Raw genomic sequence first — 21,872 nt, forward strand, 5'->3', positions numbered from 1 at the left:
ACAGACAACTTAGTCGAAGGGGCAACTCAATTGTGATTCACAGGAGACAACAAGCAAAAATCCTAGCAAGAGTGCAATATTCTTTCATTTCAAATGTACTAGCCTTTTATTTTTCAATTAGAATGAAAATGAATAGCCTTAACTGCAAAGAAAAAACTATGAGCTCACGATAAAACGGACTCACTGGTGAGAAAAAGACATTCAGATCTGCTGCAGCTTCTCAGTACAACATTGCATTAACAAGCTGAGGCAGGCAAGAAGTCCCCATGCTATATGTAAACTGATTCTTAAAAATTGTTTTTTGTCTTTTGTTAATAGAGGCGAAAATTGATGAGTGACATGTAAGTTAACTAATTCATTTAAACCTGGCAAATGTTTTTTTCTGGATAAGAATTGCAGTTTAGATTATTATTTAAAAAAGTAATTAAAACAACTTTGACCAATAGTGTAATAAACATTTACTAATGTTACCTTTTATAAGCAGTAGTAGACATGTGAATTGAGAACAACAGTTCGAGTTCATCAATTATTTTTGAATACTGCGTTTGGGAAAACTCACAAAGTACTACCATAGAAATGACGACTAAGCTGCTTTGCAACTTAAACATGAGTCGAGCAAGCAATACAGCAGCCTTTCATGTGAAAGGCAACATGTACATTTACAATTACAGACATAATTGGGACCACTGTTAGCCTAAGGAAATTGAGGTGAAAGGCGCAGCTAATGACTATATGCAAACACACCACTACTTAGTTAGCATATGTCAACGCAGGAAGATTGTCAAACAACTCAACGGGTATTGATGTCAGATTCTTAGATTTAGCATTCTGATGCCAGCCCGAGGCTAAGGCTGATGCTGGCCTGTGATTGAGCAAAGATATCAGGTCAAATGGGAGCGCTTGGAACAAACAGGTGTGGTGCTTTTACTGCATATTTTGTAGAAAGGTAATAACAAACAAATTATTCTGGAAATAAAACAATTAGGGATGTATATAACATTTAAAACAGGACTGCGCGATTAACTAAAATCTAATTGTTATTGCAATGGAATGTATTTGTTATTGTGTAATCGCAAGACACGGTCCTTTTCAAGGATTTAAAGTTCCATGTTTGTATTTCTCCCCTCCGTTATTTGAGTGATGGGTTATTTGGTCAGCCAGAATCGTCATGGTTCAGGTTTTAACAGTATCGACCAATCAGAGGCTAGCTATAATGGCACTCGCCAATAAAGGCTAAGCGAAGTTTTCAAGCAACATGCTAAGCCACACACCCACCATGTGGTCAGAAGACAGCAACCCTGACAAATTTCACCCAAAGAGGGCGCTGTTTTTTGTTTTCTTAAGGTTAAAGTATGTCACAATGATTAAGTATTCACAAAAAACAACTAACACATAAAAGAAAATCCACCTTCAAAATCTGATCAAAATTGCAATAATGGTCTGACAAATTGCATTTGTGCAACCCTGATTTAAAATAAGTCATTTTTATTAGCAGTGCTATTTTGGGGTCCCCATTGTCATCAAAATTGAAGCACACATAAAAGTGTTTAGTTGTATATTAAAGCCCACCCTCAAACGTGATAATAAATAAGTGTGGCCAAGTCAGGCAAGCGTGAAAGCATTATGTTGTATATTATAGCCCTTCATTGTACGTGAAAACAACTAAGTGTGGCCAACTCTGGCAGGCGGAACTAATTTAACCTTGAAACATGGAAAGGAAGTAATCAGGCACACATACACACAGAGACACACTGATCCAAGTGCCTCAAGCCCGGAGCATGCCTCTCGGTGGCCGTCCCAACTTTTAGGTCCTCTCTAATGTTACCCAAGCACTGCGTGACATTGGGAAGAGAGTGGAGGGGGGACTTTAACAAAATGGCATCTTGGCCTACTCATGGATCAATATCTCAAGCGACCCCTCCACCCACACACACACACACACGAGGCAAAAGAAAATGCAACAAAGAAGCAGTCAAACAAACCATGAATGATTTGGTGGGCGACCTAGGGCACACGGGCTTAAACCAGAAGACACTAGAGAAGCCTGAACGTAATTTTGTAAATGTTAAATAAATAAATTTGACTGTGGTCATAACGATGAATGCAACACGTATATCATTAGCCAAATAATCAATTATTGCCGGTAAAAGTCTCGATTTTTATCTTCATGACAACACTCAACAAAACTAAGAATCACATAAAAGAAGCCTTAGTTTAAATTTATTTTTTATTAGAATTTATCAAGGTCCTTGGAATTTCAGTTTCTCAACGGTTAAAACCCCCACTGTTTTTGTGATAGTTTATTTTAATTTTATGTGTTTTAGATAATTTAAATGCTTTTGTTGATTTTGGTGCCTAAATATGTTGGTTATTTTCATTATTTTCTCAGCAATTCTAAATATACAGACACGTGGGCCCATAATTTATTATTTATTCACCATTTTGGGGGTCTCATTTGGAGGTGAATTTATTTTAATGTGTCATTTAGCCCCTCATGACATTTTCCTAACCATACGACATGAACAACAAATTTGAGTGCCCAAAAAACACATAAAAATAAAAAACATAGCAAAAACTTGACTTAGTGTTTGTGCGTATGACGGGTTGCGTCTCTAAGTTGCTTAAGTGCCTGTTTGCTATTCGTCGACATCACAGCAATGCCTTTCTATTCATTCAGTTCAGAATCTTGTCCTTTGTAAAGAATTTGCGAGTTAATGCGATATAAAACAGTTATATTGCTTGTAAAGGACTCAATTGCTATGTTTTTCAAGTCATGTTAAGGAAAAACCAATAACATGATAACATGGGAAACAAAGCTTGGAATTATTGAGAAATACTAAGGAGGCACACAGATGGCGACACCAAGTTTCATGACCAAATCCGCTAAAAAAAGAAAAGAAAAAAAGAAATACAAATAAGGAAGTGATTAAAGCAGGGGAATAATCTAAAAGCATGAAAATCCCCAAAAGTCTAAGATTTAATATCAGTTTCTTTTTTAATCAACTGTCGCCGTCTCCTCCCCCCGCTGCATCCACTTGACCAGCTAAAGTCACGCCACCCTAAAGAAAACCCAAATTTAACTTTTCCTTTACTTTAATTTGTTTATCAAATACATGCTAATTACACATACATACTACACATAAGCAGGGTTGGATAAAGTTACTTTAACTGGATTACTTTCAATTACTTTTGGATTACTCCAATACCAAATATGCTAATAAAAGACAAAAGAAACTAAATATGAATAAAATGACTAAATTTTGTGCAGGCTTGGGGAGTAACGGAATACATGGAACGGCAAAAATGATGTTGGCAAGCTGTTTGGATTTACTTTCATTTTGTTTCTGTGGCATTTTATGTTAGTTTTGCCGGAGATCAAAGCCAGGAGAGAAAGCTTACCACGTGTTGTGAGTCATCATTTTATTCAAATTTAGTTTCTTTTGTCTTTTATTAGCATATTTGGTATTGGAGTAATCCAAAAGTAATTGAAAGTAACCCAGTTAACGTAACCCTACCCAACCCTGCACATAAGTAGTACTTAGTACATACCATTTTGCTATTTTAATGTGTTTATGGGGTTGCAGCTAATTGCCTAGGTTTCTATCCCCCACTATACGGCAATTTCACTCTGTAATCCACACCTCAAAACAGATCCTGTATGCTGGGGGTAAACTGTAATGAGTTCATGTTATCTTTTAAAAAGTACTTGGATAGAAAATGTTTATATTAACATTGGTTTGTCCACTTAATCGAAAAAAAAATAATAGACTGATTAATCAGTTGGCAAAATATTCATTTGATGCATCACTTTGCTGCAAAAAAAACCCCGATATTGGTTATGTAGTATCTAAAAGGCAAACATAGACTCCTGTCCAAAATTACAGTAGTGTGATAAAGGTCTCTATTTTCTGTCATGCAGTCAAAAAACAAAAATGTCATACATTCTGGATTTATTACCAATCCACTCAAATATTGAAGGCCTTTTATTATTTTATTATTACTGATTATGGCTTACAACCTCCTGGTGTACTTTTTAAACCCATGGGGTCAGAAATAACTTAGCTACACTCAAGGCGTTTTGACAATGGAATGTTCACGCTTTTGCGGTGTAATAAATTTGTTTTTTCTATTTTTTTTTTTACTTCCAACCACTCGAAAGGTTCAGGAGACCTTAGATACACGTACATAAATGCTTTTTATGTACCCTGTAATGTTTTTTTGCTGTTAACGCATCTGAACCATTTAATAAGTCAAAATATGTAAAAATACCTACCCGGGGATTAATAATATTTCAATATTTGGAGATAGGATACAAATGCTGCCCTACTTCCGAACGAGACGATCGTTCGTAATTTGAATTTGTTGGTAAGTTGCTTCAGTGCTATATTTTGTATGTTTAAGGTTTGTATAAGTATGTTTAAGGCTTGTATAAGTAACCTGCATTGTTTTGGATTGAAAAAAATAAACATTTCATGAAATGATATGCTCTATAAAAGATATATAAAGTTAAGTTTAACTGACTTTTGGAAGATGAGCTAAAGAGTTAGGCTCGCCTCTTCTTTACACCAACCATATTGAATGGATGCAAGAGATATTAAACGGTAAAAATGTCAAAGTTCTTGGAGATACAGTAAAGAATGTTTACACACGAAATAGGAAGAAGATTTTTTTTTATCTCCCGGGTGGATGCTGGGTGACCTCTCACAGCGCCACACGGCGTAAAGAAGAACTATAGTACTGTACTGTACTCGGAAAAAGTTGCACCAAATACAAAATCTAACTTACAGCAATGTCCGGATATATTTTTCCATATCGGCCCAAAAAATGTTCGTATCTACCGTTTTTCGTAAGTCGAATGGTCGTAAGTAGGGGAGTCGTCTGTGAGTTTTATTAAGCCAAAGAAAAGTCAAGAAATCCTATCTCAAAATGTCATCAAAAAGTATACTTCTCGTCTAATCAAGCCATAATCAGCGATATAAAACCAAGTAAACTTGCAATATTTCAGTTGATTTGTAATGAATGAATCAAGAATATGACTTTGTTCATTTTGTTTTTGTTCTTAATTGCATTAGGGATAATAACTATCACACGCTAATTTCCTAAGACAGTCCTGTACAGGGTTGGGTAGGGTTACTTTAACTTGATTACTTTCAATTACTTTTGGATTACTCCAATACCAAATATGCTAATAAAAGACAAAATAAACTAAATATGAATAAAATTATAATCAAAACACGTGGTAAGCTTTCTCTCCCGGCTTTGATCTCCGGCAAAACTAACATAAAATGCGACAGAAACAAAATGAAAATAAATCCAAACAGCTTGCCACATCATTTTTGCCGTTCCATGTATTCCGTTACTCCCAAAGCCTGCACAAAATTTAGTAATTTTATTCATATTCAGTTTCTTTTATTAGCATATTTGGTATTGGAGTAATCCAAAAGTAATTGAAAGTAATCCAGGTAAAGTAACCCTACCCAACCCTGGTCCTGTACAACTATTGGAAAAAAAGTGGACTTTATTGTGTTGGAAAAGCTAAATAATGTACACAGTAGAAAACACAACCCTGGCGAACCCAATTTAACATTGTTGAAGTGCAAACGTCAACTAAAGGACCCCCAAAACTTCCACCCTCATTTTGGGGTTCAAGTCGCATTGTGAAGAGGGAGGGAGACTGTTGGGGGACGTTGGGGGTGGGAGCGAAAGGAATTTCCTGCCAAATGTGCAATAAAATTAAAAGTCTCGCTGGTGGGCCACTCGCTCCCATAGAGGAATGTTTAAAAGGGAGCTTATGGAAACTTTATGGGGAGGGTGGTGGGGGGCTTCAAGGAGTAGGCCCCGAAACGTAAAGTTAAGCTAGCTTACCCAAGCTTATACATTGTTTTCCGAAATGCTACCAAGCAAATCCACACGGGCAAAACAAGGATAATTAAGAGTGTTTCGGGAATCATATACACGGGCCGAAAAAGAGAATAGCATGAAGCTAGCTCGTGAAAAGCGGACATTTAAACATGTTTTTAAAATGGCCTCACCGAAAAACTTCGAGAAGAAAACACAAGGCGCGGGTGTCAATGAGGGGGGGTGTAAAAGCCGTCGAATTCGACCAACTTTTCGGGGTGAAAGGTGACAAGAAGGAAGACGTTTGCGTGTGTTTTGTTGTTGTTTTTTCATTACCTCTCCTCGGTGTTGGTCGTTTTATCCAAAAGCGAGGAAATTGAAGAGGCGAGGAGGGGAAAAGCGGAAAAGTTGAGGAGAATTTCGAGCTCAGCGCACCAGACGCATTGGAGCGCCGTGGAACGTCGTTTTCCCCCCACTCTTTGTCCCCCGGAAAGCTCGCTCTTCAATGTCCCGACTGTTTGTTCCAGTGTCTCGGATCTTCTTCCGAAGGAAATCTGTTCTATTCCATTCACAATCCCCTCGTCTTGTTGTTGTTTTTTTGTTCCCGTTATAAGTGAGGAGACGATTTCATTCTTCTCGTAGACATCTTCGCCTCCTCCGTCCACATTGTCAGACGCAACAACGTATCCCTCCGCGCGCGGAGTGAGGCCCTCCGAACGCCAGCGGTGTCCGATTTCAAACGCTTCACGAAGACGGCTTCGATTCACCCGGATTCTTGACGAATCTACACGTTTCCGTGAAACAAACACAAAAACCGTCCGTGGAGGGATGTCTTTATCTCGTCTACCGTCGCCGCCGTTTAGAAAACACCGGAGTACCACGCGAACTAGGTTGTGCAGTGGAAGGATATAGCAAGAAAGTTACCTGCGATTACACAGCAGCGGCTTCGGCAAGATGGCTCGATAAATGCTAGGGAGCCCAGCCAGTAGGAAAGCGCGGAGGTTTGATTGGCAGAAAAGGCGACCAATGTACGGTTTGAAACACGGCGAGGCTCCGCCTTTTTCTTGACGCTCACTTTCCCTGCGTGTGCGTGTATCAGGGAGGCTGGCCGAAGGGGGCTCCAGCATGCTCGCTGACATCATTTTAATTTTTTGGTTGGTGTGCGCATTCTCTTCTTTTTACAAAAACAATTTACAATACATTAATTTATTTGCAGTAACCTTTTACATTCAAACGGAAGGTCAGGTAAAAAATATTCGGAATATGTCACTTATCTAAACATGACATAAACATACCTTTCAACGTCAACCAATAGATCCCCCTGATAATGATTGCAATTCCCCTAAACATTACAAGCACAACGCGGAACCTATCTACTCACAGTAAGACTGACTATATAGAATACAGCAGCAATATTAGCATACTATGATGACATTGTCGTTTGCTACCAGAGACCGAGACGATCCAGATGAGAGACATAATGACCAAGGCGAGATCAGTGTAACAAAATGAAAATTATAAACAGTGGAACCTCGGTTTTCGAACGACTCTCAGTTCAAACAAATCGGAGTCCGAACAAAAAATTCGAGAAATTCTTGCTTTGATGTTCGAACAAAAATCGGAGTTCGAACGCCGGGGTGGATGTTTCACATCACATTTTTTTTACTCCTTTTAATTTTCTCAGGTGCAATTGCACCTCCAATACACTAGGGGGCGTCCGAGATTAAACAAATGTGTAGCAAATGGGCCGAGTTACAGAATTTCACCACACCGATGAAGCTGCAGCCACCAGATCGCTTTTCGAACAGGGTTCTGGAACGGACTATGGTCAAGCCCCCTCGCTCAACCCAACTGATGTGTTGGGAATCATCAGGTGACCAAACCCCCCAATTCCAACCCCTAATGCCGAGCGCCAAGCAGGGAGGCAATGAGTACCAATGTTGTAAGTCTTAGGTATGACTCGGCCGAGGCTTGAACCAGCACCCTCCCAGTCTCTGGGCGGGCGCCCTACCCCCAAGGCCACCAAGCTGAAAAGGAAAATACAAAAACTAATATACGACACATGCAATTTGAAATGATCAGAAAACGCTTATAAGATTATCGGTGTGCACACAAAATTGTGTTTTTTCATGAATAGAATTGTCTTTACTGTCATTGATTACAAAGTAGTGAACATTATAATGAGATTAGACGTCACACTCCAAAATAAACATGCAATAAAATATTGTGGTGAATGAAAAAAAGATGATAAAATAGGCAACATTTACAGGGTAGTGTTTGTAGACTAAGTCTTAAATGTGTCAAAACCAGAACGGAAACAGGACCCATATGCGTTACGTTTCTCACAAGTTTTATTAAAGGAAAGCGGCAGGGCTGTGCCCACGATCCGGTGTTCGCTAGACGCGGGAGGCAAGTCGCTCTCGTACTCGGATCTTCCGTGGTGAGCGATGGCGGTGTCGGGAACGGAAAAAACGGTCAGTGCCAGGACAGGAGAGCAAAAACGTGGTCGGGGTCGTAAGCGAGTTGTAAGCCAAGAAAAGAGAGTAGACGTGGTCGGGGACAAAAAGAGGTCAAAAGCCGGGACAGGAGAGTAGACGTGGTCAGGATCAAAAACGGGTCGAAGCCGGGGACAGTCGGGAGCAAAAAAACAGGTGGGAGTCAGGGTCGAAAAAGGCTTGCCTAGTATTAACTGAGGTTCGCAGACGGACTGACAACAAGGGATTGACAGGATAGGGTTGAAATAGTGAGAGGGAGCCAATCAAAACCCGCGGCGGTTGGCGCCAAATGAGCAGGCAGAGGTGCTTCACATCATTCATCTTGACAAAATGTGTTTCAAAATATTGTGATGACATTCGCAGCAACATTTCATTCAAATATAACATTTCCTATACATAGGTTAGAGATATTTTCCCTTTTTTCAGTCTTGTGTTCTTGTTTAGGGTGGTATTGGCCCAGGGGAAGAAACTGTCTCTGAGCCCGTTAGTCTTACTTTCAAGGCGTCTTAAAGAGGTGGTGGCTAAGGTGAGTAGAGTCATATATAAGGCTGTCAGCTATATTATGGTCTTCCAGACTGGCAGAGGGTAGCTGATGATTTTCTGGGCTGTGTGGATGACTTTCTGAAAGGTGTTTTTATTGTGAACCAAACCAAACAGTCCATCTTCGACCTAAGACAGTTTTTCGGAGGCTGTCAAATCTAACTGACATCACATTCCTTCAGGAAACTGTCAGGACCAAAACGGAGACAGGACCCACTTGCGTTACGTTTCTCTCAGTTTTATTGGCAATAAAGGAAAGGATTACACCCACAATCCGGTGATCGCTGCTCGCGGGAAGCAAGTCGCTCTGAACGCGGAAGTGGCACTTCCGTGCCGAGCAATGGTGTCGGGAACGGAAAAACGGGTCAGTAGCCGGGACAGGAGAGCAAAAATGTGGTCGGGATCAGCAACGAGTCAAAAGCTAGGAGAGGAGAGCAGACATGGTAAAGATAAAAAAAAGGGGTCGAAGCCGGGAAACAGACCGGAGCAAAAACAGGAGTGAGTCAGGGTCGAAAAGCTTGCCTAGAGTAAACTGAGGTTCGCAGACAGACTGACAACGGCTGACAGATAGACAAGGGTTTGAATAGTGACAGGAAGTTGGTGCCAAAGGAGCGGGCACAGATGAAACATATCGGTAATCATGACATTCACAGTAGTAGTTACATCAAGTATTACACTATAAACCAAGTAGATCTTTAGTCTTTATGACAGTTTTCCCTTGACCATCTTACTTCAATAACCTGAAACTATGGCTTTTAATTTTTGTGTACCACAAAAAGATTCTAGGTGCCCCCCTCTGGCCATACTTATGGCCACTGGAGAGCTACCAAGGGCTCATTGGTATCACTTTGTTAACCCCTGCACTGGGGATTGTGCCTTTTCTCATCTGAGAACCTAAAAACCAACGAGTCCCTGTTTACTGGCTGCTTCCTCTATGAGCCGCCAAGTGAATCCCAGGCGAAGATTTTGGAACATTTAACAATCCAATAACAATTCATGCAAAAGCAGCCCCCTCTCCCCTTTATTTTTTGAAATTCTACCTCTCCTGCTTTGACAACTGCTGGAATATACCTGCAGAGACACCCACATCCTATTCCCTGTGCATGAAAAGACACATTAAGCGCTTTTATTGAACATTATTGGTTAGACAGCTGTTGTCTGCCGCCTCGGGCCAAAAAAACAGAAAATAAAAGGGAAAACAAAAAGCTTGTGGGAAGAAATAAGAGCACCTCTTGTTTTTTTTTTTCAATGACAAACAAAACAATGAAAGAACAGAATTTTAGTGCGAATGTCAAGTCGAGTCATGTTTATTTGTATAGCCCTTAATCTCAATGAGTCTCAAAGGGCTGCACAGACTATTGCAAACTACAGACTATTATGACACCATCCCCTGATCTAAAACCTACACGAGGGCAAGGAAAAACTCAAAAATCTCAACATGGGGAAAATGAAGAAACCTAGAGAAGGGACCGCACATGAGGTCATCACCGTTCCAGAATGACCAAGTTGCAATGGATGTTTGCTATACACAGACGTCGTCAACATGAAATATAGGTCATTGATAAGCTATAGAATAGAAGAGTGTTTTAAGCCTGGATTTAAACAGTTCCACAGTTGGCAGAGCATTCCACAGCACCGGGGCCGGACTGGAGAATACTCTCCAACCTGTGGATTTCTTCTTGGCTCTTGGGATCACTGGTAGACCAGCATTTTCAAAGCAAAGGCTCCGGACCGGAACATAGGGGAAATGGAATCTCTCAGAGGCAATAAATAATACACACTTGAGTAGAATAAATATCAGATTATGTTTAAAACAAAACATATTCCAAAAATGAAAATAATCTACAGAAACACAAAAGTTAGTTTGATTGTTTTTTGACATTTTGTATTCAAACAATGTGTCACCCTGTTTGGAGTACTGGTTTTCATTGTATAGCAGATAAATAGGAACATTTGTGTATTCTGTAGTTAAAAGCCAAAAGGAACCTGGAGTCCAGAATACTAATCATTACACCATGGGACATACATAAGCCATTTCAGAGTACTGGTTTGCATAGTATAGCAGATAAAAAGGAACATTGGTTTATTCTGTAGCTAAAAGCCAAAAGGAGCTTGGTCCCACTGAGAGTTGAACTCAGATCACTGGAGTCAGAGTCCAGAGTGCTAACCATTACACCATGGAACCTACCAAAACTGTTTCGGAGTACTGGTTTTGAATGCATAACAGATAAATAGGAACATTTGTGTATTCTGTAGTTGAAAGCGAAAAGGAGACTGGTCCCACTGAGAGTTGAACTCAGATCACTGGATTCAAAGTCCAGAGTGCTAACCATTACACCATGGGACCTACATAGGTTGCTACAGAGTGCTGGTTTTCATTGCATAGCAGATGAACAGGAACATTTGTGTATTCTGTAGTTAAAAGCCAAAATGAACCTGGTCCTGCTGAGAGTTGAACTCAGATCACTGGATTCTAAGTCCAACGAACTAACCGTTACACTATGAAACCTACATCTACAAGTTGGAGTACTGATTTTCATTGCATAGCAGATAAATAATAATATTTGCCTAATCTGTTACTTAGTCTAATATTGGACCTGGTCCCACTGAGAGTTGAACTCAGATCACTGGATTCAGCATCCAGAGTGCTAACCATTACACCATGGGACCTACATATATTCTTTTGGAGTACTGGTCTTCATTGCATAGCAGATAAATAGGAACATTTGTGTATTCTGTAGTTAAAAGCTATAAGGAACCTGGTCCTGCTGAGGGTTGAACTGAGATCACTAGATTCAGAGCCCAGAATACTAATCAATACACCATGGGACGTACCTAAGACATTTCAGAGTACTGGTTTGCATTGCATAGCATATAAAAAGGATCATTGGTTTATTCTGTAGCTAAAAGCCAAAAGGAGCTTGGTCCCACTGAGAGTTGAACTCAGATCACTATATTAAGAGACCTGAGTGCTAACCATTACACCATGGAACCTACCTAAACTGTTTCGGAGTACTGGCTTTGATTGCTAGCAGATAAATAGGAACATTTGTGTATTCTATAGTTGAAAGCCAAATGGAGACTGGTCCCACTGAGAGTTGAACTCAGATCACTGGATTCAAAGTCCAGAGTGCTAACCATTACACCATGAAACTACATAGGTTGTTTCAGAGTACTGGGTCTTTCGGAGTACTGGTTTTAATTGCATAGCAGATAAACAGGAACATTTGTGTATTCTGTAGTTAAAAGCCAAAAGGAACCTGGTCCTGCTGAGAATTGAATTCAGATCACTGGATTCAAAGTCCAGAGTGCTAACCATTACACTATGAAACCTAGATCCACAGGTTGGAGTACTGCTTTTCATTGCATAGCAGATAAATAATAATATTTGCCTAATCTGTTACTCAGTGATATATCAGATCTGGCCACACTGAGAGTTGAACTCAGATCACTGGATTCAGAGTTCAGAGTGCTAACAATTACACCATGGGACCGGCATGAGCCATGTCAGAGTACCGGTTTGCATAGCATAGCAGATAAAAAGGAACATTGGTTTATTCTGTAGCTAAAAGCAACTTGGTCCCACTGAGAGTTGAACTCAGATCACTGGATTCAGAGTCCAGAGTTCTAACCATTACACCATGGAACCTACCTAAACTGTTTCGGAGTACTGGTTTTGATTGCATAACAGATAAATAGGAACATTTGTGTATTCTGTAGTTGAAAGCGAAAAGGAGACTGGTCCCACTGAGAGTTGAACTCAGATCACTGGATTCAAAGTCCAGAGTGCTAACCATTACACCATGGGACCTACATAGGTTATTACAGAGTGCTGGTTTTCATTGCATAGCAGATAAACAGGAACATTTGTGTATTCTGTAGTTAAAAGCCAAAATGAACCTGGTCCTGCTGAGAGCTGAACTCAGATCACTGGATTCTAAGTCGAGAGTACTAACCATTACACTATGAAACCTACATCTACAAGTTGGAGTACTGCTTTTCATTGCATAGCAGATAAATAATAATATTTGCCTAATCTGTTACTTAGTCTAATATTGGACCTGGTCCCACTGAGAGTTGAACTCAGATCACTGGATTCAGAGTCCAGAGTGCTAACTATTTCACCATGGGACCTATATATATTCTTTTGGAGTACTGGTCTTCATTGCATAGCAGAAAAGTAGGAACATTTGTGTATTCTGTAGTTAAAAGGAACCTGGTCCTGCTGAGAGTTGAACTGAGATCACTAGATTCAGAGCCCAGAATACTAATCAATACACCATGGGACGTACCTAAGACATTTCAGAGTACTGGTTTGCATTGCATAGCATATAAAAAGGATCATTGGTTTATTCTGTAGCTAAAAGCCAAAAGGAGCTTGGTCCCACTGAGAGTTGAACTCAGATCACTGTATTAAGAGACCTGAGTGCTAACCATTACACCATGGAACCTACCTAAACTGTTTCGGAGTACTGGCTTTGATTGCTAGCAGATAAATAGGAACATTTGTGTATTCTATAGTTGAAAGCCAAAAGGAGACTGGTCCCACTGAGAGTTGAACTCAGATCACTGGATTCAAAGTCCAGAGTGCTAACCATTACACCATGGAACTACATAGGTTGTTAAAGAGTACTGGGTCTTTCGGAGTACTGGTTTTCATTGCATAGCAGATAAACAGGAACATTTGTGTATTCTGTAGTTAAAAGCCAAAAGGAACCTGGTCCTGCTGAGAATTGAATTCAGATCACTGGATTCAAAGTCCAGAGTGCTAACCATTACACTATGAAACCTAGATCCACAGGTTGGAGTACTGCTTTTCATTGCATAGCAGATAAATAATAATATTTGCCTAATCTGTTACTCAGTGATATATCAGATCTGGTCCCACTGAGAGTTGAACTCAGATCACTGGATTCAGAGTCCAGAGTTCTAACCATTACACCATGGGACCTACCTAAACTGTTTCGGAGTACTGGTTTTGATTGCATAACAGATAAATAGGAACATTTGTGTATTCTGTAGTTGAAAGCGAAAAGGAGACTGGTCCCACTGAGAGTTGAACTCAGATCACTGGATTCAAAGTCCAGAGTGCTAACCATTACACCATGGGACCTACATAGGTTATTACAGAGTGCTGGTTTTCATTGCATAGCAGATAAACAGGAACATTTGTGTATTCTGTAGTTAAAAGCCAAAATGAACCTGGTCCTGCTGAGAGCTGAACTCAGATCACTGGATTCTAAGTCGAGAGTACTAACCATTACACTATGAAACCTACATCTACAAGTTGGAGTACTGCTTTTCATTGCATAGCAGATAAATAATAATATTTGCCTAATCTGTTACTTAGTCTAATATTGGACCTGGTCCCACTGAGAGTTGAACTCAGATCACTGGATTCAGAGTCCAGAGTGCTAACTATTTCACCATGGGACCTATATATATTCTTTTGGAGTACTGGTCTTCATTGCATAGCAGAAAAGTAGGAACATTTGTGTATTCTGTAGTTAAAAGGAACCTGGTCCTGCTGAGAGTTGAACTGAGATCACTAGATTCAGAGCCCAGAATACTAATTACACCATGGGACATACCTAAGACATTCCAGAGTACTGGTTTGCATTGCATAGCAGAAAAGTAGGAACATTTGTGTATTCTGTAGTTAAAAGCCAAAAAGATCCTGGTCCTGCTGAGAGTTGAACTGAGATCACTAGATTCAGAGTCCAGAGTGCTAATCATTACACCATGGGACATACATATGCCATTTCAGAGTACTGGTTTGCATAGCGTAGCAGATAAAAAGGAACATTGGTTTATTCTGTAGCTAAAAGCCAAAAGGAGACTGGTCCCACTGAGAGTTGAACTCAGATCACTGGATTCAAAGTCCAGAGTGCTAACCATTACACCATGGGACCTACATGACCCTGCTTGGAGTACTGGTTTTCATTGCATAGCAGATAAATAGGAACATTTGTGTATTCTGTAGTTAAAAGCCAAAAGGAACCTGGAGTCCAGAATACTAATCATTACACCATGAGACATACATAAGCCATTTCAGAGTACTGGTTTGCATAGTATAGCAGATAAAAAGGAAGATTGGTTTATTCTGTAGCTAAAAGCCAAAAGGAGCTTGGTCCCACTGAGAGTTGAACTCAGATCACTGGATTCAGAGTCCAGAGTGCTAACCATTACACCATGGAACCTACCTAAACTGTTACAGAGTACTGGTTTTGATTGCATAACAGATAAATAGGAACATTTGTGTATTCTGTAGTTGAAAGCGAAAAGGAGACTGGTCCCACTGAGAGTTGAACTCAGATCACTGGATTCAAAGTCCAGAGTGCTAACCATTACACCATGGGACCTCAATAGGTTGCTTCAGAGTGCTGGTTTTCATTGCATAGCAGATAAACAGGAAAATTTGTGTATTCTGTAGTTAAAAGCCAAAATGAACCTGGTCCTGCTGAGAGTGGAACTCAGATCACTGGATTCAAAGTCCAGAGTGCTAACCTTTACACCATGGGACCTAAATGACCCTGCTTGGAGTACTGGTTTTCATTGCATAGCAGATAAATAGGAACATTTGTGTATTCTGTAGTTAAAAGCCAAAAGGAACCTGGAGTCCAGAATACTAATCATTACACCATGGGACATACATAAGCCATTTCAGAGTACTGGTTTGCATAGCAGATAAAAAGGAACATTGGTTTATTCTGTAGCTAAAAGCCAAAAGGAGCTTGGTCCCGCTGAGAGTTGAACTCTGATCACTGGATTCAGCGTCCAGAGTGCTAACCATTACACCATGGGACCTACATATATCCTCTTGGAGTACTGGTCTTCATTGCATAGCAGATAAATAGGAACATTTGTGTATTCTGTAGTTAAAAGGAACCTGGTCCTGCTGAGAGTTGAACTGAGATCACTAGATTCAGAGCCCAGAATACTAATCATTACACCATGGGACATACCTAAGACATTCCAGAGTACTGGTTTGCATTGCATAGCATATAAAAAGGATCATTGGTTTATTCTGTAGCTAAAAGCCAAAAGGAGCTTGGTCCCACTAAGAGTTGAACTCAGATCACTGGATTCAGAGACCTGAGTGCTAACCATTACACCATGGAACCTACCTAAACTGTTTCGGAGTACTGGCTTTGATTGCTAGCAGATAAATAGGAACATTTGTGTATTCTATAGTTGAAAGCCAAAAGGAGACTGGTCCTGCTGAGAGTTGAATTCAAATCAATCGATTCAAAGTCCAGAGTGCTATCCATTACACTATGAAGCCTAGATCCACAAGTTGGAGTACTGCTTTTCATTGCATAGCAGATAAATAATAATATTTGCCTAATCTGTTACTCAGTGATATATCGGATCTGGTCACACTGAGAGTTGAACTCAGATCACTGGATTCAGAGTCCAGAGTGCTAAGCATTACACCATGGTACCGGCATGAGCTATTCCAGAGTACCGGTTTACATAACATAGCAGATAAAAAGGAACATTGGTTTATTCTGTAGCTAAAAGCCAAAAGGACCTTGGTCCCACTGAGAGTTGAACTCAGATCACTGGATTCAGAGTCCAGAGTGCTAACCATTACACCATGGAACCTACCTAACCTGCTTCGGAGTACTGGTTTTGATTGCATAACAGATAAATAGAAACATTTTTGTATTCTGTAGTTGAAAGCGAAAAGGAGACTGGTCCCACTGAGAGTTGAACTCAGATCACTGGATTCAAAGTCCAGAGTGCTAACCATTACACCATGGGACCTACATAGGTTGTTACAGAGTGCTGGTTTTCATTGCATAGCAGATAAACAGGAACATTTGTGTATTCTGTAGTTAAAAGCCAAAATGAACCTGGTCCTGCTGAGAGTTGAACTGAGATCACTAGATTCAGAGCCCAGAATACTAATCATTACACCATGGGACATACCTAAGACATTCCAGAGTACTGGTTTGCATTGCATAGCATATAAAAAGGATCATTGGTTTATTCTGTAGCTAAAAGCCAAAAGGAGCTTGGTCCCACTGAGAGTTGAACTCAGATCACTGGATTCAGAGACCTGAGTGCTAACCATTACACCATGGAACCTACCTAAACTGTTTCGGAGTACTGGCTTTGATTGCTAGCAGATAAATAGGAACATTTGTGTATTCTATAGTTGAAAGCCAAAAGGAGACTGGTCCTGCTGAGAGTTGAATTCAAATCAATCGATTCAAAGTCCAGAGTGCTATCCATTACACTATGAAGCCTAGATCCACAAGTTGGAGTACTGCTTTTCATTGCATAGCAGATAAATAATAATATTTGCCTAATCTGTTACTCAGTGATATATCGGATCTGGTCACACTGAGAGTTGAACTCAGATCACTGGATTCAGAGTCCAGAGTGCTAAGCATTACACCATGGGACCGGCATGAGCTATTCCAGAGTACCGGTTTGCATAGCATAGCAGATAAAAAGGAACATTGGTTTATTCTGTAGCTAAAAGCCAAAAGGAGCTTGGTCCCACTGAGAGTTGAACTCAGATCACTAGATTCAGAGTCCAGAGTGCTAACCATTACACCATGGAACTTACCTAAACTGTTTCGGAGTACTGGTTTTGATTGCATAACAGATAAATAGGAACATTTGTGTATTCTGTAGTTGAAAGCGAAAAGGAGACTGGTCCCACTGAGAGTTGAACTCAGATCACTGGATTCAAAGCCCAGAGTGCTAACCATTACACCATGGGACCTACATAGGTTTTTACAGAGTGCTGGTTTTCATTGCATAGCAGATAAACAGGAACATTTGTGTATTCTGTAGTTAAAAGCCAAAATGAACCTGGTCATGCTGAAAGTTGAACTCAGATCACTGGATTCAGAGTCCAGAGTGCTAATCATTACACCATGGGACATACATAAGCCATTTCAGAGTACTGGTTTGCATAGCGTAGCAGATAAAAAGGAACATTGGTTTATTCTGTAGCTAAAAGCCAAAAGGAGATTGGTCCCACTGAGAGTTGAACTCAGGTTGGAGTACTGCTTTTCATTGCATAGCAGATAAATAATAATATTTGCCTAATCTGTTACTTAGTCTAATATTGCACCTGGTCCCACTGAGAGTTGAACTCAGATCACTGAATTCAGAGTCCAGAGTGCTAACCATTACACAATGGGACCTGTATATATTCTTTTGGAGTACTGGTCTTCATTGCATAGCAGAAAAGTAGGAACATTTGTGTATTCTGTAGTTAAAAGCCAAAAAGATCCTGGTCCTGCTGAGAGTTGAACTGAGTTCACTGGATTCAGAGTCCAGAGTGCTAATCATTACACCATGGGACATACATAAGCGATTTTAGAGTACTAGTTTGCATAGCGTAGCAGATAAAAAGGAACATTGGTTTATTCTGTAGCTAAAAGCCAAAAGGAGATTGGTCCCACTGAGAGTTGAACTCAGATCACTGGATACAGAGTCCAGAGTGCTAACCATTACACCATGGGACCTACATATGTTGATTCAGAGTGCTGGTTTTCATTGCATAGCAGATAAACAGGAAAATTTGTGTATTCTGTAGTTAAAAGCCAAAATGAACCTGGTCCTGCTGAGAGTTGAATTCAGATCACTGGATTCTAAGTCCAGAGTACTAACCATTACACTATGAAACCTACATCTACAGGTTGGAATACTGCTTTTCATTGCATAGCAGATAAATAATAATATTTGCCTACTCTGTTACTTAGTCTAATATTGGACCTGGTCCCACTGAGAGTTGAACTCAGATCACTGGATTCAGAGTCCAGAGTGCTAACCATTACACCATGGGACCTATCTATATTCTTTTGGAGTACTGGTCTTCATTGCATAGCAGAAAAGTATGAACATTTGTGTATTCTGTAGTTAAAAGCCAAAAGATCCTGGTCCTGCTGAGAGTTGAACTGAGATCACAGGATTCAGAGTCCAGAGTGCTAATCATTACACCATGGGACATACATAAGCCATTTCAGAGTACTGGTTTGCACAGCGTAGCAGATAAAAAGGAACATTGGTTTATTCTGTAGCTAAAAGCCAAAAGGAGCTTGGTCCCACTGAGAGTTGAACTAAGATCACTGGATTCAGCGACCAGAGTGCTAACCATTTCACCATGGAACCTACATGACTCTGTTTGGAGTACTGGTTTTCACTGCATAGCAGATAAATAGGAACATTTGTGTATTCTGTAGTTAAAAGCCAAAAGGAACCTGGAGTCCAGAATACTAATCATTACACCATGGGACATACATAAGCCATTTCAGAGTACTGGTTTGCATAGTATAGCAGATAAAAAGGAACATTGGTTTATTCTGTAGCTAAAAGCCAAAAGGAGGTTGGTCCCACTGAGAGTTGAACTCAGATCACTGGATTCAAAGTCCAGAGTGCTAACCATTACACCATGGGACCTACATAGGTTGTTTCAGAGTGCTGGTTTTCATTGCATAGCAGATAAACAGGAAAATTTGTGTATTCTGTAGTTAAAAGCCAAAATGATCCTAGTCCTGCTGAGAGTTGAACTCAGATCACTGGATTCTAAGTCCAGAGTACTAACCATTACACTATGAAACCTACATCTACAGGTTGGAGTACTGGTTTTCATTGCATAGCAGATAAATAATAATATTTGCCTAAACTGTTACTTAGTTTAATATTGGACCTGGTCCCACTGAGAGTTGAACTCAGATCACTGGATTCAGAGTCCAGAGTGCTAACCATTACACCATGGGACCTATATATATTCTTTTGGAGTACTGGTCTTCATTGCATAGCAGAAAAGTAGGAACATTTGTGTATTCTGTAGTTAAAAGCTAAAAAGATCCTGGTCCTGCTGAGAGTTGAACTGAGATCACTGGAATCAGAGTCCAGAGTGCTAATCATTACACCATGGGACATACATAAGCCATTTCAGAGTACTGGTTTGCATAGCGTAGCAGATAGATAGATAGATAGATAGATACTTTGTTCATCCCCGAAGGGAAATTCACATTTCCAGCAGCATCCCTGAGCTGAGAACAATCGAGAACAATCGAAATATAAAAAGGAACATTGGTTTATTCTGTAGCTAAAAGCCAAAAGGAGCTTGGTCCCACTGAGAGTTGAACTCAGATCACAGGATTCAGAGTCCAGAGTGCTAACCATGGGACCATGGGACCTCCATAGGTTGTTTCAGAGTGCTGGTTTTCATTGCATAGCAGATAAACAGGAAAATTTGTGTATTCTGTAGTTAAAAGCCAAAATGAACCTGGTCCTGCTGAGAGTTGAACTCAGATCACTGGATTCTAAGTCCAGAGTTCTAACCATTACACTATGAAACCTACATCTACAGGTTGGAGTACTGCTTTTCATTGCATAGCAGATAAATAATAATATTTGCCTAATCTTTTACTTAGTCTAATATTGGACCTGGTCCCACTGAGAGTTGAACTAAGATCACTGGTTTCAGAGTCGAAAGTGCTAACCATTACACCATCGAACCTACAAACGCGTTCTTGGAGTACTGGTCTTCATTGCATATCAGATAAACAGGAACCTTTGTGTATTCTGTAGTTAAAAGCCAAAAGGAACCTGGTCCTGCTGAGAGTTGAACTCAGATCACTGGATTCAATGTCCAGAGTGCTAACCATTACACTATGAAGCCTAGATCTACAAGTTGGAGTACTGCTTTTCATTGCATAGCAGATAAATAATAAAATTTGCCTAATCTGTTACTTAGTGCTATATCGGAACTGGTCCCACTGAGAGTTGAACTCAGATCACTGGATTCAGAGTCCAGAGTGCTAACCATTACACCATAAGCCATTTAAGAGTACTGGTTTTCATAGCATAGCAGATAAAAAGGATCATTGGTTTATTCTGTAGCTAAAAGGAGCTTGGTCCCACTGAGAGTTGAACTCAGATCACTGGATTCAGAGTCCAGAGTGCTAACCATTACTTCATGGGACATATGTCAATTGTTTTGAAGTACTGGTTTTCATTGCATAGCAAGTAAATAGGAACATTTATTTGTTCTGTAGTTTGAAGACCAAAGTAGACTGGTCCCACTGAAAATTGAACTCAGATCACTGGATTCAGAGTCCAGAGTGCTAACCATTACACCATGCAACCTACCTAAACTGTTTCGGAGTACAGGCTTTGATTGCTAGCAGATAAATAGGAACATTTGTATATTCTATAGTTGAAAGCCAAAAGCAGACTGGTCCCACTGAGAGTTGAACTCAGATCACTGGATTCAAAGTCCAGAGTGATAACCATTACACCATGGGACCTACAAACGGTTTTTTGGAGTACTGGTCTTCATTGCATATCAGATAAACAGGAACATTTGGGTATTCTGTAGTTAAAAGCCAAAAGGAACCTGGTCCTGCTGAGAGTTGAACTCAGATCACTGGATTCAAAGTCCAGAGTACTAACCATTACACTATGAAGCCTAGATCGACAAGTTGGAGTACTGCTTTTCATTGCATAGCAGATAAATAATACAATTTGCCTAATCTGTTACTTATTGCTATATTGGACCTGGTCCCACTGAGAGTTGAACTCAGATCACTGGATTCAGAGTCCAGAGTGCTAACCATTACACCATGGGACCTACATAAGCCATTTCAGAGTACTGGTTTGCATAGCATAGCAGATAAAAAGGATCATTGGTTTATTCTGTAGCTAAAAGGAGCTTGGTCCCACTGAGAGTTGAACTCAGATCACTGGATTCAGAGTCCAGAGTGCTAACCATTACACCATGGGACCTTCATAAGCCATTTCAGAGTACTGGTTTGCATAGCATAGCAGATAAAAAGGATCATTGGTTTATTCTGTAGCTAAAAGGAGCTTGGTCCCACTGAGAGTTGAACTCAGATCACTGGATTCAGAGTTCAGAGTGCTAACCATTACACCATGGGACCTACATAAGCCATTTCAGAGTACTGGTTTGCATAGCATAGCAGATAAAAAGGAACATTTGTGTATTCTGTAGCTAAAAGGAGC

The 21,872-nt window shown here is 40.1% G+C and overlaps 1 protein-coding gene and 20 non-coding genes across 28 annotated transcripts in view; all 21 read right to left on the reverse strand.

The window, feature by feature from the left end:
• Positions 1–6,772, reverse strand: part of tcf3b (transcription factor 3b) — a 36,230-nt gene extending 29,458 nt beyond the window's left edge. For 3 of the 8 annotated variants that reach the window (XM_088349214.1, XM_088349212.1, XM_088349215.1), the window contains exon 1: positions 6,175–6,771. The gene's annotated coding sequence lies outside the window, so the exon portion shown is untranslated. Of the gene's footprint in view, positions 1–6,174 lie in introns of all 8 variants that reach the window. The other 5 variants (XM_088349216.1, XM_088349217.1, XM_088349210.1 and 2 more) reach the window with 3 other exon arrangements.
• Positions 6,773–10,986: 4,214 nt separating this feature from the next.
• On the reverse strand, positions 10,987–11,058 carry trnaq-cug (transfer RNA glutamine (anticodon CUG)). The gene has a single exon. It is a non-coding gene; the product is annotated as a tRNA-Gln (tRNA).
• Positions 11,059–11,148: 90 nt separating this feature from the next.
• trnaq-uug (transfer RNA glutamine (anticodon UUG)) lies at positions 11,149–11,220 on the reverse strand. Its single transcript has one exon. It is a non-coding gene; the product is annotated as a tRNA-Gln (tRNA).
• Positions 11,221–11,956: 736 nt separating this feature from the next.
• trnaq-uug (transfer RNA glutamine (anticodon UUG)) lies at positions 11,957–12,028 on the reverse strand. The gene has a single exon. It is a non-coding gene; the product is annotated as a tRNA-Gln (tRNA).
• A 584-nt stretch (positions 12,029–12,612) lies between these two features.
• Positions 12,613–12,684, reverse strand: trnaq-uug (transfer RNA glutamine (anticodon UUG)). The gene has a single exon. It is a non-coding gene; the product is annotated as a tRNA-Gln (tRNA).
• Positions 12,685–13,413: 729 nt separating this feature from the next.
• trnaq-uug (transfer RNA glutamine (anticodon UUG)) lies at positions 13,414–13,485 on the reverse strand. Its single transcript has one exon. It is a non-coding gene; the product is annotated as a tRNA-Gln (tRNA).
• A 429-nt stretch (positions 13,486–13,914) lies between these two features.
• Positions 13,915–13,986, reverse strand: trnaq-uug (transfer RNA glutamine (anticodon UUG)). The gene has a single exon. It is a non-coding gene; the product is annotated as a tRNA-Gln (tRNA).
• Positions 13,987–14,713: 727 nt separating this feature from the next.
• Positions 14,714–14,785, reverse strand: trnaq-uug (transfer RNA glutamine (anticodon UUG)). Its single transcript has one exon. It is a non-coding gene; the product is annotated as a tRNA-Gln (tRNA).
• A 216-nt stretch (positions 14,786–15,001) lies between these two features.
• On the reverse strand, positions 15,002–15,073 carry trnaq-cug (transfer RNA glutamine (anticodon CUG)). Its single transcript has one exon. It is a non-coding gene; the product is annotated as a tRNA-Gln (tRNA).
• Positions 15,074–15,163: 90 nt separating this feature from the next.
• On the reverse strand, positions 15,164–15,235 carry trnaq-uug (transfer RNA glutamine (anticodon UUG)). Its single transcript has one exon. It is a non-coding gene; the product is annotated as a tRNA-Gln (tRNA).
• A 1,174-nt stretch (positions 15,236–16,409) lies between these two features.
• trnaq-cug (transfer RNA glutamine (anticodon CUG)) lies at positions 16,410–16,481 on the reverse strand. The gene has a single exon. It is a non-coding gene; the product is annotated as a tRNA-Gln (tRNA).
• A 90-nt stretch (positions 16,482–16,571) lies between these two features.
• On the reverse strand, positions 16,572–16,643 carry trnaq-uug (transfer RNA glutamine (anticodon UUG)). The gene has a single exon. It is a non-coding gene; the product is annotated as a tRNA-Gln (tRNA).
• Positions 16,644–17,541: 898 nt separating this feature from the next.
• trnaq-uug (transfer RNA glutamine (anticodon UUG)) lies at positions 17,542–17,613 on the reverse strand. The gene has a single exon. It is a non-coding gene; the product is annotated as a tRNA-Gln (tRNA).
• A 679-nt stretch (positions 17,614–18,292) lies between these two features.
• Positions 18,293–18,364, reverse strand: trnaq-cug (transfer RNA glutamine (anticodon CUG)). The gene has a single exon. It is a non-coding gene; the product is annotated as a tRNA-Gln (tRNA).
• A 251-nt stretch (positions 18,365–18,615) lies between these two features.
• Positions 18,616–18,687, reverse strand: trnaq-cug (transfer RNA glutamine (anticodon CUG)). Its single transcript has one exon. It is a non-coding gene; the product is annotated as a tRNA-Gln (tRNA).
• A 539-nt stretch (positions 18,688–19,226) lies between these two features.
• On the reverse strand, positions 19,227–19,298 carry trnaq-uug (transfer RNA glutamine (anticodon UUG)). Its single transcript has one exon. It is a non-coding gene; the product is annotated as a tRNA-Gln (tRNA).
• Positions 19,299–19,549: 251 nt separating this feature from the next.
• Positions 19,550–19,621, reverse strand: trnaq-cug (transfer RNA glutamine (anticodon CUG)). Its single transcript has one exon. It is a non-coding gene; the product is annotated as a tRNA-Gln (tRNA).
• Positions 19,622–21,085: 1,464 nt separating this feature from the next.
• trnaq-uug (transfer RNA glutamine (anticodon UUG)) lies at positions 21,086–21,157 on the reverse strand. Its single transcript has one exon. It is a non-coding gene; the product is annotated as a tRNA-Gln (tRNA).
• A 251-nt stretch (positions 21,158–21,408) lies between these two features.
• On the reverse strand, positions 21,409–21,480 carry trnaq-cug (transfer RNA glutamine (anticodon CUG)). The gene has a single exon. It is a non-coding gene; the product is annotated as a tRNA-Gln (tRNA).
• Positions 21,481–21,563: 83 nt separating this feature from the next.
• On the reverse strand, positions 21,564–21,635 carry trnaq-cug (transfer RNA glutamine (anticodon CUG)). The gene has a single exon. It is a non-coding gene; the product is annotated as a tRNA-Gln (tRNA).
• Positions 21,636–21,718: 83 nt separating this feature from the next.
• Positions 21,719–21,790, reverse strand: trnaq-cug (transfer RNA glutamine (anticodon CUG)). The gene has a single exon. It is a non-coding gene; the product is annotated as a tRNA-Gln (tRNA).
• Between the last annotated feature and the right edge of the window lie 82 nt (positions 21,791–21,872).

The sequence above is a fragment of the Urocampus carinirostris genome, chromosome 12 (assembly GCF_059441175.1).
Source record: "Urocampus carinirostris isolate Australia breed hairy pipefish chromosome 12, RoL_Ucar_1.0, whole genome shotgun sequence".
Classification (NCBI taxonomy): Eukaryota; Metazoa; Chordata; class Actinopteri; order Syngnathiformes; family Syngnathidae; genus Urocampus; species Urocampus carinirostris.